The sequence below is a fragment of the Elephas maximus genome, chromosome 19, assembly GCF_024166365.1.
Source record: "Elephas maximus indicus isolate mEleMax1 chromosome 19, mEleMax1 primary haplotype, whole genome shotgun sequence".
In the NCBI taxonomy this organism is placed as follows: domain Eukaryota; kingdom Metazoa; phylum Chordata; class Mammalia; order Proboscidea; family Elephantidae; genus Elephas; species Elephas maximus.
In genome coordinates, this window is record NC_064837.1 from 13,952,663 (window position 1) to 13,965,318 (window position 12,656).

A 12,656-nucleotide genomic window follows, 5' to 3' on the forward strand; every position below is an offset into this window, starting at 1 on the left:
CAGTTCCTCAACCTGGTAATTATACCTCCTACAGTCTAGCACCAACCTGTCTTTCCAGTCTTATCTCCATGACTTCCCTACACACCCTTTACACTCCAGCCCAAGTAATTTAATTGTTCTTCTCTTAAAACACCTTGCACTTTCTGACCCCGGGGTCTTTACTCTGGCAACTAATGCAATCTGAAATTCTGATCCCCTTTCTCTCAACTTGTCCAAGAACTTTTCTTCCCAGCTCAAAGCCCAGCCAAGCCCTAGCTCCTCCAAAAAGCATTTTCAGACTACCTCCACCATCCGTGGTATTGTCCCTTCACAAGTCGGAGGACACTGATTTTTGATACACTCCATGTTTGGCCTCCCTGAGTTCTCCATGGGCGGAGACTATGCCTTATTCCCTTGTTTAGCCTCAGTGCCTAGCACAGGGCCTGGATGGAAGACGCTCGGTAGCTTTTATGCTCTATGATTATGTTAGAGGTAGTAGGGTGGCAATTTGGAGACAAAGAAGATAAAATTTGGCGAAAATTTTGTAAAAATAACTTTTATTGTGCTTTAAGTGAAAGTTTACAAATCAAGTCAGTCTCTCACACAAAAACCCATATACACCTTGCTACATACTCCCAATTACTCTCCCCCTAATGAGACAGCTTGCTCTCTCCCTCCACTCTCTCTTTTCGTGTCCGTTTCGCCAGCTTCTAACCCCCTCTACCCTCTCATCTCCCCTCCAGGCAGGAGATGCCAGCATAGTCTCAAGTGTCCACCTGATCCAAGAAGCTCACTCCTCACCAGCATCCCTCTCCAACCCATTGTCCAGTCCCATCCATGTCTGAAGAGTTGGCTTCGGGAATGGTTCCTGTCCTGGGCCAACAGAAGGTCTGGGGGCCATGACCACTGCAGTCCTTCTAGCCTCAGTCTGACCATTAAGTCTGTTTTTTTTTTTTTTATGAGAATTTGGGGTCTGCATTCCACTGCTTTCCTGCTCCCTCAGGGGTTCTCTGTTGCGTTCCCTGTCAGGGCAGTCATCGGTTGTGGCCGGGCAGCATCTAGTTCTTCTGGTCTCAGGATGATGTAGTCTCTGGTTCATGTGGCCCTTTCTGTCTCTTGGGCTCGTAATTACCTTGTGTCCTTGGTGTTCTTTTTTCTCCTTTGATCCAGGTGGGTTGAGGCCAATGGATGCATCTTAGATGGCTGTTTGCTAGCATTTAAGACCCCAGATGCCACTCTTCAAAGTGGGATGCAGAAAGTTTTCTTAATAGATTTTATTTTGCCAATTGACTTAGATGTCCCCTGAAACCATGGTCCCCAGACCCCTGCCCCTGCTACACTGGCCTTCGAAGCATTCAGTTTATTCAGGAAACTTCTTTGCTTTTGGTTTAGCCCAGTTGTGCTGACCTCTTGGGGAAAATTTTGAGGAGATAAAATTGTGGGAGAATAAAGGGTGCAGGATAAAGAAGAGGTGGAGATGAGTGTTCAGGGGTGAAGATCCCAGAAGAGGGATTGTTGTTGTGGTGTGCCAGCGAGTCGATTCCAACTCATAGAGACCCTATATGACAGAGTAGAACTGCCCCATAGGGTTTCTTAGGCTGTAATCTTTATAGGAGCAGGTTGCCAGATCTCCACGGGAGCAGACTGCAAGGTCTTTTCTCCCGTGGAGCTGGTGGGTTTGAAACTCCTGACCTTTTTGGTCAGGAGCCGAGCACTTAACCAGTATGCCACCAGGTGGCGCTTCATAAAAGGGGGAGAAAACAAACGGAGTTTCCTTCAAGTTGATTCATAGACCTCTATACCCACTGCCCGAGTGGATTCCGACTCATAGTGATCCTATAGGACAGAGTAGAACTGCCCCATAGAGTTTCCAAGGAGCGCCTGGCGGATTTGAACTGCTGATCTCTTGGTTATTAGCCATAGCACTTAACTACTACACCACCAGGGTTTCCATAGACCTCTATAGGACAGAGCAAAACTGCTACAAAGGGTTTCCAAGGAGCTGACTGGTGGATTCCAACTGCCAACATTTAACTACTACACCAAGAGGGATGAGAATATGAAGTTCAGTCAAGATCACTCTCCTACCTGCTGTTGGGGGTGGGGAGGCGAGCTAGAGGCCCTATCTGAGGTGGTTGTCAGACCAGGGAAAATTCGGTAGAGGAGGCTTCCTCAGCTCTACCATGGCAGGCTGGCAATGAATTATTTCATTTAACTCTTAGATTCAAATAAACCCCTGCTGGAAGGCCTGGTTGTGTGTTTTACAGAAAAAGAAGGATAAAGACAGAGAAATATTTGTTTACTGGATTAATTTGGAAAGTGCCTATTAAACACATATTATGTACCAGGATACTGCGTGGCTTAAAGTCAGGAAAGGTGCATGTCAGGGTTGTATCCTTTCACCGTATGGATTCAATCTGTATGCTGAGGAAATAATCTGAGAAGCTGGACTATATGAAGAAGAATGGCGCATCGGGATTGGAGGAAGACTCATTAACAGCTTGTGCTACGTGGATGACACAATCTTGCTTGCTGAAAGTGAAGAGGACTGGAAACATTTACAGATGAAGATCAAAGACCACAGCCTTCAGTATGGATCACACCTCAACATAAAGAAAACAAAAATCCTCACAACTGGACCAAAAAAGCAACATCATGGTAAAAGGGGAAGATATTGAAATTGTCAAGAATTTCATTTTACTTGGATCCACAATCAGTGCCCATGGAAGCAGCAGTCAGGAAATCAAAAGATGCATTGCATTGGGCAAATCTGCTGCAAAAGACCTCTTTAAAGTGTTGAAAAGCAAAGATGTCACCTTGAAGACCAAGGTGCGTATATGCATGTGAAAGCCGGATGATGAGTAAGGAAAACCGAAGAAGAAATGACACCTTTGAATTGTGTTGGAGGAGGATATTGAATATACCATGAGCTGCCAAAAGGATGAACAAATCTGTCTTGGAAGAAGTATAACCAGAATGCTTCTTAGAAGCAAGGATGGTGAAACTGTGTCTTACATACTTTGGACATGTCAGGAAGGATCAGTCCCTGGAGATGGACATCATGCTTGGTAAAGTAGAGGATCAGCAAAAGAGAGGAAGACCCTCAACAAGATAGATTGACACAGTGGCTGCAACAATGAGCTCAAGCTTAACAATGATTGTGAGCATGGCGCAGGACTGGGCAGTGATTCGTTCTGTGGTACATAGGGTTGCTATGAGTCAGAACCGACTCAACGGCACCTAACAACAACAACAATGTGTACCAGGCGGAGGAGCCCTGGTGGCGCAGTGGTTAAGATCTTGTCTGCTAACCAAAAGGTCAGCAGTTCGAATCCACCAGTTGCTCCTTGAAAACCGTATGGAGCAGTTCTGCTCTGTTCTGTAGGGTCACTATGAATCAGAATCAACTAGATGGAAGAGGCATGTACCTGACACTGAGGATACACAGATGTTTCCCTCCAGGAGTACCTCATCTCCTTGACTAGGGGGAAACAAAGACACAAAATAAATGGAAGTGCGTTACAGTGAAGAAAGAAGTCTGCATAGAGTGTTGGGGGGCACAAAGAATGGAGAGGTCTGGTCACATGGGGAGACAGAAGAGGCTTCTCAGGGGAGACAAAGTGATAGGAATCTTGAAATCTGAGCAGGCATCTGCAGGGTGGGTGAGAATAGAGCGGGTTTTGGAGTATGGGGCCATTTTGAACAGACCAAAAGCAAGAATTCAGAGAAATTCATGCAGTTGGGGCCAGGAACAGGTAAGAAAACGGGAGACCCGCGAAGGAACTTCTTTGGTGTCCTGGTGAGAGATGATACAGGCCTGCAACAAGACAGGGGTGGCAGGAAGAGATGGGGGAGAGGAAGAGAGATGCTAAGGATGCAGAATTGTCAGGACTCTGATATTCAGTAGTGATGGTAGTAAGAAAGACCGAGAGAAGAATGTGTGAGAGAGAGAGAGAGGAAGGGAGGGAAAGAAAAAGAGAGAGAGAGCAATCCAGTATGACTCTCTGGTTTTTGGTTGGGGCAACTGGGTATATTATTCTCGTTTACCAAGATGTGGGATACATGAGGAACGGAAGGGTTGGGGTATATGATGAGAACGGGTTTGGACAAACCAAGTTTGAGGTGCCCCTGGGAATTACAGAAGACCTTAATTCTCCACTTTTTTTGCCTAGGAGAAAAGTGCTGCTGTCTCAGAAGGGCCAAAGGGATGCTTGGTAGAGGAAATGGAAGCAAGTGCAATCCAATTCAAAATAAGCTACTGAGCATTTATTATATGCCAGGCATGTTGTGACACATTCTCATCTCTAAGAGAGTAGAGATTATAGGACTTGTTCACATTTGCATCCCGGTGCCCAGTCTAGTTACTGATACACAGTGGACATTCGGTTAGTATTTGTTGACTGACTGCCTGACTGCCTAAATGAATGAATGTGCTTGGTAATGGGGATACGGCAACGAGCAACTTCTGAATACTTCCCTTTAGGAGCTTGCAGTCTGGTTGGGGAGACAAATCCATAGACGACCAGTGTCAATACAGCATAGTAAATGCTCTAGGTTTGGATTTAAGGGCAATGAGGACTCAGAGGAGGGACTCAAGGGACTTACTCAGCCCTTGAACTGGGCTTTAAAGGACATGTACAAGTTTTCTAGGCAGAGAAGGGGAAAAGTCATCCTAGGAAGAAGGAATACACCATATAAAGACTTAGAGGAGTGAAAGTGTATAGCATGGTTCTCAGAACAGCCAACAGTTCAGTGCAGCTGTGCTCCACGTGGCAATCATAATGCCTGCCATCCCTTTCTACTGGATCTGCCCCATCCACCGCCTTTGCTGAGAGGAAGCTCTGGGTATGATTGCTTTACACAAAATGAAACTGCTGTCCAACCACAGGGGGTCACTTGGCCAAGGAAAGACAAATCATAAGCCATCTAGCTGCCTAAGAGGCGTGCTTGGGTGAAACCATTGCCCAAACAGGAAGGAGTAGGGCCAGTTTCTCACTATGGTGTGTGTGTGCGTGAGTGAGAGAGAGAGATTTGGAAAATAAAGAGAGACTCAGGCAGTTAGCAATAGGGGCAAAGATGGAGAGAAGCCAGAGGGCCAATATGGCCATGAAGGAACAGAAATTACAAAGAAGTAGAAGCCACACGGTAGAGAAAAAACATGCTGAGTAAAGGGAGAAGAAATAGTTGTTTTAAAGATGAGAATCAATAGACTCAGAGATAGGCAGTTATATTATGTCTACATATATTGAAAGTCCACTAACCATCTATCCGAAACCCAAAAGTCAACAATTACTCTAAAGCAAAGATGAGATGACAAAGGAGACAGGGAAACTAGAGTACTAGAAATGGAACAACCAGAGCAAAATTCATGAGGATGTTGACACATTGTGAAAAATATAACTAATGTCACTGAACAACTTGTGTAGAAATTGTGAAATGGGAACTGAATTTGGTATGTAAACTTTCACCGAAAACGCAATAAAATATTATTAAGAAAAGAAAAGAAAATCTATTAGTAATGTTATAATATTTCCTTTCAACCATCAAACATATTTTAAAGAACTCATTAGGAGAAGAGTGTTGTTGTGCGTGAGAAGGATAGCCTCTTATGTTTACTGGGATGTTTAAAATTTCTGTTGTTCTTCTTTCATTCCTGATGCTCCAAATTTCCTACTGGTATCATTTCCCTTCTGTTTGAAGATCTTCCTTTAGCAGTTCTTTTGATTTTTGTTTATTTTAATAATTTATTTTTGTTGCTGTCGATGAGAATATATACAACAGAACATACACCAGTTCAACAGTTTCTACATGTACAATTCGGTGATACTGGTTACACCTACTCCTCACTGTCTTGTTATCCAACATTTCACATTTATGACAATAGTAAAAAATCTACTGTCTGACTATTTTGCACATTAACGGTGTATGTCTGGTAGTAATGAATGCTGAGGTGTGAGGTGAGACTACCGCTGGCTGTGATGGTTAAAGTTTATGTGGCAACTTGGCCGAGCCATGATTCTCAGTGGTTGGGCAGTTATGTAATGATGTAATTTAGCAATTTTGTAATGGTGTAATTTGGCATTTACATAATGATGTAATTTGGCATTATGTAATGATGTAGTCATCCTCCATTTTGTGATCTGATGTGGTCATCCTCCATTTTCACATAACGCTGATTTTTGCGTAACAACCTGGTCTTTGGAACCTAACCATGTTGATAAATGAGGAATGGGTATACATTCTTCTCGTTAAGCAATCATTCTCACCCTCCTTTTCTGAGTTGTTCCTCCCCCATTTACATAAACTCGTTACCCCCTAAAATTCCTGTCTAATCTTTTGACTTGCTGTTGTCAGTTTGATCCCATATAGACAGATCTTGAAAGAGCTCAGTGCTCAGGGCAGACATTTTTTACTAGTTAATTTTGGTCTCTATATATTTGCCTATTCTTGTCTTTTTATATAAGTAATGTCATATATTTGTCCTTTTGTGACTGAATTATTTCACCCAGCATAATGTCTTAAAGCTCCACTCATACTGTAGCATGTATTAAGATTTCATTTGTCTTACTGGCTGAGTAGTATTCCATTGTATGTACTTATCACATTTTGTTTATCTCTTCATCCCCCGATGGGCATTTAGGTTGTTTCCATATTTTGGCTGTTGTGAATAGTGTTGCAATGAATGTTGGTGTACAAATATCTGTTTGAGTCTCTGCTTTCAAGTCTTTTGAGTAAATACCTAGGAATGGAATTTCTGGGTTATGGTAGTTCTGGTGGTGAAGTGGTTAAGAGCTCAGGCTGCTAACCAAAAGGTCGGCAGTTTGAATCCACCAGCTGCTCCTTGGAAACCCTATGTGAGCAGTTCTACTCTATCCTATAAGGTTGCTATGAGTTGGAATAGACTAGACTGCACACAACCACAGTAACAAATGGTAATTCTATTTTTAATTTTCTGAGGAACTGCCACAGTGTTTTCCACAAAGGCTATAGCATTTTACATTCCCATCAGCAATGGATAAGGGTTTCAATTTTCCCACATCCTTGCCGACATTAGTTACTACTATTTTTTTAATCTTAGTCATCCTTGTGGAAGTGAAATGGTATCTCATTATGGTTTTGATTTGCGTCTCTCTGAAGGCTAATTACATTGAGCATCTTTTCATGTGTTTGGTAGCCATTTGATTGTCCTCTTTGGTGAAATATCTATTAAAGTCCTTTGCCCATTTTTGATTGGTCTATTTGTCTTCTTGTTGTTAAGTTGTTGAAGTTTTATATATATTTTGGTTATTAGATTCTTATCAGATACATGGTTTCCAAAGATATTCTCTCAGTCAGTAGCTTGTCTTTTCAATTTTTTGGTAAAGACTTTTGAAGAATGACAGTTTTTAATTTTTATGAGGTCCCATTTATTTATTTTGTCTTTTGCTGTTTGTCCTTTTGTTATTATATTAGAAAATCCATTGTTAAAAGCTTGGCCTGATGGCGTTGCCCCTGCATTTTCTTCTAAAATTTTTTAGTTTTCACATTTATGTCTTTAATCCATTTTTAATTTGTTTTTGTGTATGGTGTGAGGCATGGATTCTGTTTCATTTTTCTGTGTGTGGAAATCCAATTTTCTCAACACTCTTTATTGAATAGACTCTTCTTTCCTCATCAAATGGACTTAGCAGCCTTGTAAAAAGTCACCTGAGCATAGATGTGTGGGTTTATTTCTGGATTAGCAACTGTATTTCATTTTTCTATGTGTCTATTTTTATACCAGTACCAGGCTTTTTTGATTACTGTAGCTTTATAATGTATTTTAAAATCATGAAGTGTGAGTCCTCCTTCTTTGTTCTTCTCTTTAAACATCACTTTAGCTCTTTGGGGGCATCTTACCATTCTGTATAAAACCGAAGATTGATTTTTCCATTTCTGCAAAGAAGGCTGTTGGAATTTTGATTGGAATTGCATTGACCGTGTAGATCACTTTGGGTACTATTGACATTTGAACAAGATTAAGTCTTCCAATACATGAACACAGAACACCTCTCCATTTATTTAAGTCTTCTTTAATCTCTTTCAGCAGTGTTTTATAATTTTCATTGTATAAGTCTTTCACATCCCTGGTTAAATTTATTCCTAGGTATCTTATTCTCTTAGATGCCATTGTAAAGGTTTTTTCTTTTTGTGTAAACCTTTTCATGCGTTTTTATAGTAGTGATCTCCTACAATATTTGTCCTTCTGTGATTATTTCACTCAGCATGATGGCCTCCAGATTCATCCATGTTGTGAGATGCTTCACAGATAAAATCATTGTTCTTTATCGTAGTGTAGCACTCCATTGTTTATCCATTTGTCTGTTGATGGGCACCTTTTTGCTATTGTGAACAGTGCTGCAATGAACATGGGTATGCTTATGTCTATTTGTGTGACAACTCTTATTTCACTAGGATGTATTTCTAGGAGTGGGATTGCTGGATCATATGGTATTTCTATTTCTAGCTTTCTGAGGACGTGCCACACCATTTTCCAAAATAGTTGTGTATCATTTTGCATAACCACCGGCAGTGCATAAGAAGTCCGATCTCCCTGCAGCCTCTTCAACATTTCTTATTTTCTGTTTTTTTGATTCATGACAGGAATGCCAGGGGTGAGATGGTATCTCTTTGTGGTTTTGATTTGCATTTCTCCAATGGCTAGTGATCACCAGCATTTCCTCATGTGTCTGCTACCCGCCTGAATGCCTTCTTTGGTGAAGTGTCTGTTCATTTCCTTTGCCCATTTTTTAATTGGATTATTTGTCTTTTTGTTGTAGAGATGTTGGATTTTCCTGTAAATTTTAGAGATTAGACCTTTGTCCGATTTGTAATAGCCAAAAAAAAATTTTCCCAGTCTGTAGATTCTCTTTTTACTCTTTTGGTGAAGTCTTTTGTTTAATTTTTAGAAGATCCCAATTATCTAGTTTATCTTCTGGAGTTTGTGTGTTGTTACTTAAGGTTCGTATCCTGTTAATACTGCGTATTAGGGCCTGTAGCATTGATCCTATTTTTTTCTTCCATGATCTTTACAGTTTTTGTTTTATATTTAGGTCTTTGATCCATTTTGAATTAGTTTTTGTGTATGGTGTGAGATATAGGTCCTTTTTCATTTTTTACAGATGGACATCCAGTTTTGCCAGCACCGTTTGTTAAAGACTGTCTTTCCCACCATTTAATGGACTTTGGACCTTTGTCAAAGATCAGGTGACCACAGGTGGATGAATTTACATCCGGGTCCTCTTTTCTGTTCTGTTGGTCAATGTGTCTGTCATAGTACCAGTACTAGGCTGTTTTGACTACTGTAGCTATATAGTAGGTTCTGAGGTCAGGTAGTCTGAGTCCTCCTACTTTATTCTTCTTTAGTAGTGCTTTACTTATCTGGGGCTTCTTTCCTTTCCAGGTAAAGTTAATGATTAGTTCTTCCATTTCTTTAAAGAATGTTGATCAGGATTGCATTGTAGGTGTAAATCGCTTTGGGTAGAATTGACATTTTCACAATGTTGAGCCTACCTATCCATGAGTGTGGTATGTTTTTCCAATCATGTAGATCTCTTTTGGTTTCTTGCAGTAGTGTTTTGTAGGTTTCTTTGTATAGGTCTTTTACATCCCTGGTTAGATTTATTTCTAAGTATTTTATTTTTTTTTTAGGGACTATTATAAATGGTATTGTTTTCCTTTTCATCATTCTCTTTATTGGTGTATAGGAATTCAGCTGATTTTTATATGTTTATCTTGTATCCTGCAACTCTGCTGAATCTTTCTATTAGTTCCAGTAGTTTCCTTGTGGAGTTTTCTATGTATAGTATCATATCATCCACATATAGGAACAGTTTTACTTCTTCATTACCAATTTGGATGCCCTTTATTTCTTTTTCTTGTCTTATTACTCTAGCTAGGACTTCCAGCACAATGTTAAATAGGAGTGGTGATAAAGGGCATCCTTGTCCTGTTCCTGTTCTCAAGGGGAATGTTTTCAGCCTCCATTAAGAGTGAGTTTGGCTGTTGGTTTTGTATAAATGCTCTTTATTATGTTGAAGAATTTCCCTTCTATACCTATTTTATTGGGAGTTTTTATCAGGAATAGGTGTTGGACTATATAGAATGGCTTTTCTGCATCAGTTGAGGTGATCGTTTGGTTCTTTTATTGATTTTCTAATGTTGAACCATCCTTGCATGCCCGCTATGCATCCCACTTGGTTGTGGTGTTTTTTTTTTTTTTTTTTTTTATATGATGCTGAATTCTATTGGCTAGAATTTTGTTGAGAATTTTTGCATCTATATTCATGAGAGATATTGGTATATAATTTTCTTTTTTCATAGTGTCTTTACCTGGTTTTGGTATAATGGTTATGCTGGCTTCATAGAATGAATTTGGAAGTATTACTTCCTTTTCTATGTTCTGTAATAGTTTGAGTAGTACTGGTGTAAACTCTACTCTGAATGTTTGGTAGAATTTTCCAGTGAAGTCATCTGGGCTAGGACTTTTTTTTTTTTTTTAATTTTTATTTTGCTTTAAGTGAAAGTTCACAAATCAAATCGGACTCTCATACAAAAATACTTGTAATTGCTTTCTCCCTAATGAGACAGCTCACTCCTTCCCTCCACTCTCTCTTTTCATGTCCATTTGGTCAGCTTCTGACCCCCTCTACCCTCTCATTGCCCCTTCAGACAGGAGTTTTTTTTTTTTTAATTACCTTTTCAATCTCTTCTCTTGTTATGGGTTTCTTCAGATTTTCAACATCATTTTGTGTTAGTTTGGGTAGGTAGTGTTTTCCAGAAATTTGTCCATTTCCTCTAGGTTTTCAAATTTGTTGGAGTAGTTTTTCATAATACTCTATTATGATCCTTTTTATTTCTGTTGGGTCCATTGTAATGTGCCTCATTTCATTTTTTATTTGGGCTATTCACCTTCTCTCCTGTTTTTCTTTTGTCAGTTTGGCTAGTTGTTTGTCGATTTTGTTTATCTTTTCAAAGAAACAACTTTTGGTTTTGTTGATTCTTTCTATTGTCTTTCTATTCTCTATTTCATTTATTTCTGCTCTGATTTTTATTATGCCCTTTCTTCTGATGGCTGTGGGCTTCTTTTGCTGTTCTCTTTCTATTCGTTTGAATTGTGTAGCTAATGTTTTGATTTTGCCCTTCTTTTTTGATGTATGCATCTATTGCTATAAATTGACCTCTGAGCATTGCCTTTGCTGTGTCCCAAAAGTTTTGGTATGATGTATTTATATTCTCACTTGATTCTAGGTATATTTTGATTCCATCTCTTATTTCTTCTAACCCATTGGTTTTTAAGCAGGGTGTTATTTGGTTTCCATGTAATTGATTTTTTTTTTCCTTGCTCTTCCTGTGGTTAATTTCTACTTTGATGGCATTGTGGTCAGAGAAGATACTTTGTATTACCACAGTGTTTTGAATTTTGTTGAGTGTTGCTCTGTGACCTAAGATATGGTCTATTCTGGAGAACATTCCATGTACATTGGAAAAAAATGAGTACTTTGCAGCCATTGGATGAAGTGTTCTATATATGTCTATGAGGTCAAGTTGGCTGATTGTGGCCTTTAGATCTTCTGTATTTTTGTTGAGCTTCTTTCTAGATGTTTTGTCCTTTACTGAGAGTGGTGTGTTCAAGTCTCCTACTGTTATTGTGGGACTGTCAATTTCTGTTTTCAATGTTGTTAGTTTTCTTTCTATATTTTGGAGCCCTGTCATTGGGTGTGCAGATATTTATTATGGTTATGTCTTCATGAAGGATCATCCCTTTAATCATTACATAGTGCCCTTCTTTGTCTTATAGTGGATTTTGTTTTAAAGTCTATTTTATCTGCGATTAGTATGGCCACTCCTGCTCTTTTTTGGTAGCTGTTTGCTTGATAAATTTTTTTATATCCTTTGATTTTTAATAAATTTATGTCTTTATTTCTAAGATGTGCCTCTTGTAGACAGCATATTGATGGATTCTGTTTTTTTTTAATCCATTCTGTCACTCTCTGTCTTTTTATGGGTGCATTTAGGGCATTTACATTCAGTGTAATTATTGATAGGAGTGAGTTCATTGCTGTCATTTTTGTAGTGCTTTTTTTATGGTGCAGACATTTTCTTTGTTTCTCTTAATCTCCTGTGCTAAATTTCTTTTGTTTTTGGATTTTTTTTCATTTCTTTTGTTTTTGCTGATTTTGTTTTTACCTAGACTTTGTTTTTCTTGTTTATTTTGATGAGTAGGACTGTTAACTTTCTTTGTGGTTACCTTGGAATTTACCCATATCTTCTTGATTTGAACCAGTCTATTATTACTTTGTATTGCCTTGCCTTCCTCTCCATTAGAAAGTTCCATACCTACACTGTTTATTCCCTTTTCTGTTGTTCTGACGTTGTTGTCATTTGCAGATTAACCTCTCTGGTTCCCTGTTTTACATCTTTTGGTTTTGAATAGTCCTTGAGAGTTCGTTTCCTCGGTTAGTATCTGGCTAGTGTGATCTCACGTCCTAGATTCAGGCTGTGATCTAATGTTTGTTCTCAAACTGAAGGATTCCCTTTAATAATTCTTGTAAGTTTGGTTTGGTTTTTACATATTCCCTTAACTTCTGTTTATCTGGAAATGTCCTAATTTCACCAACATATTTGAACAAGAATTTTGCAGGATATATTATTCTTCA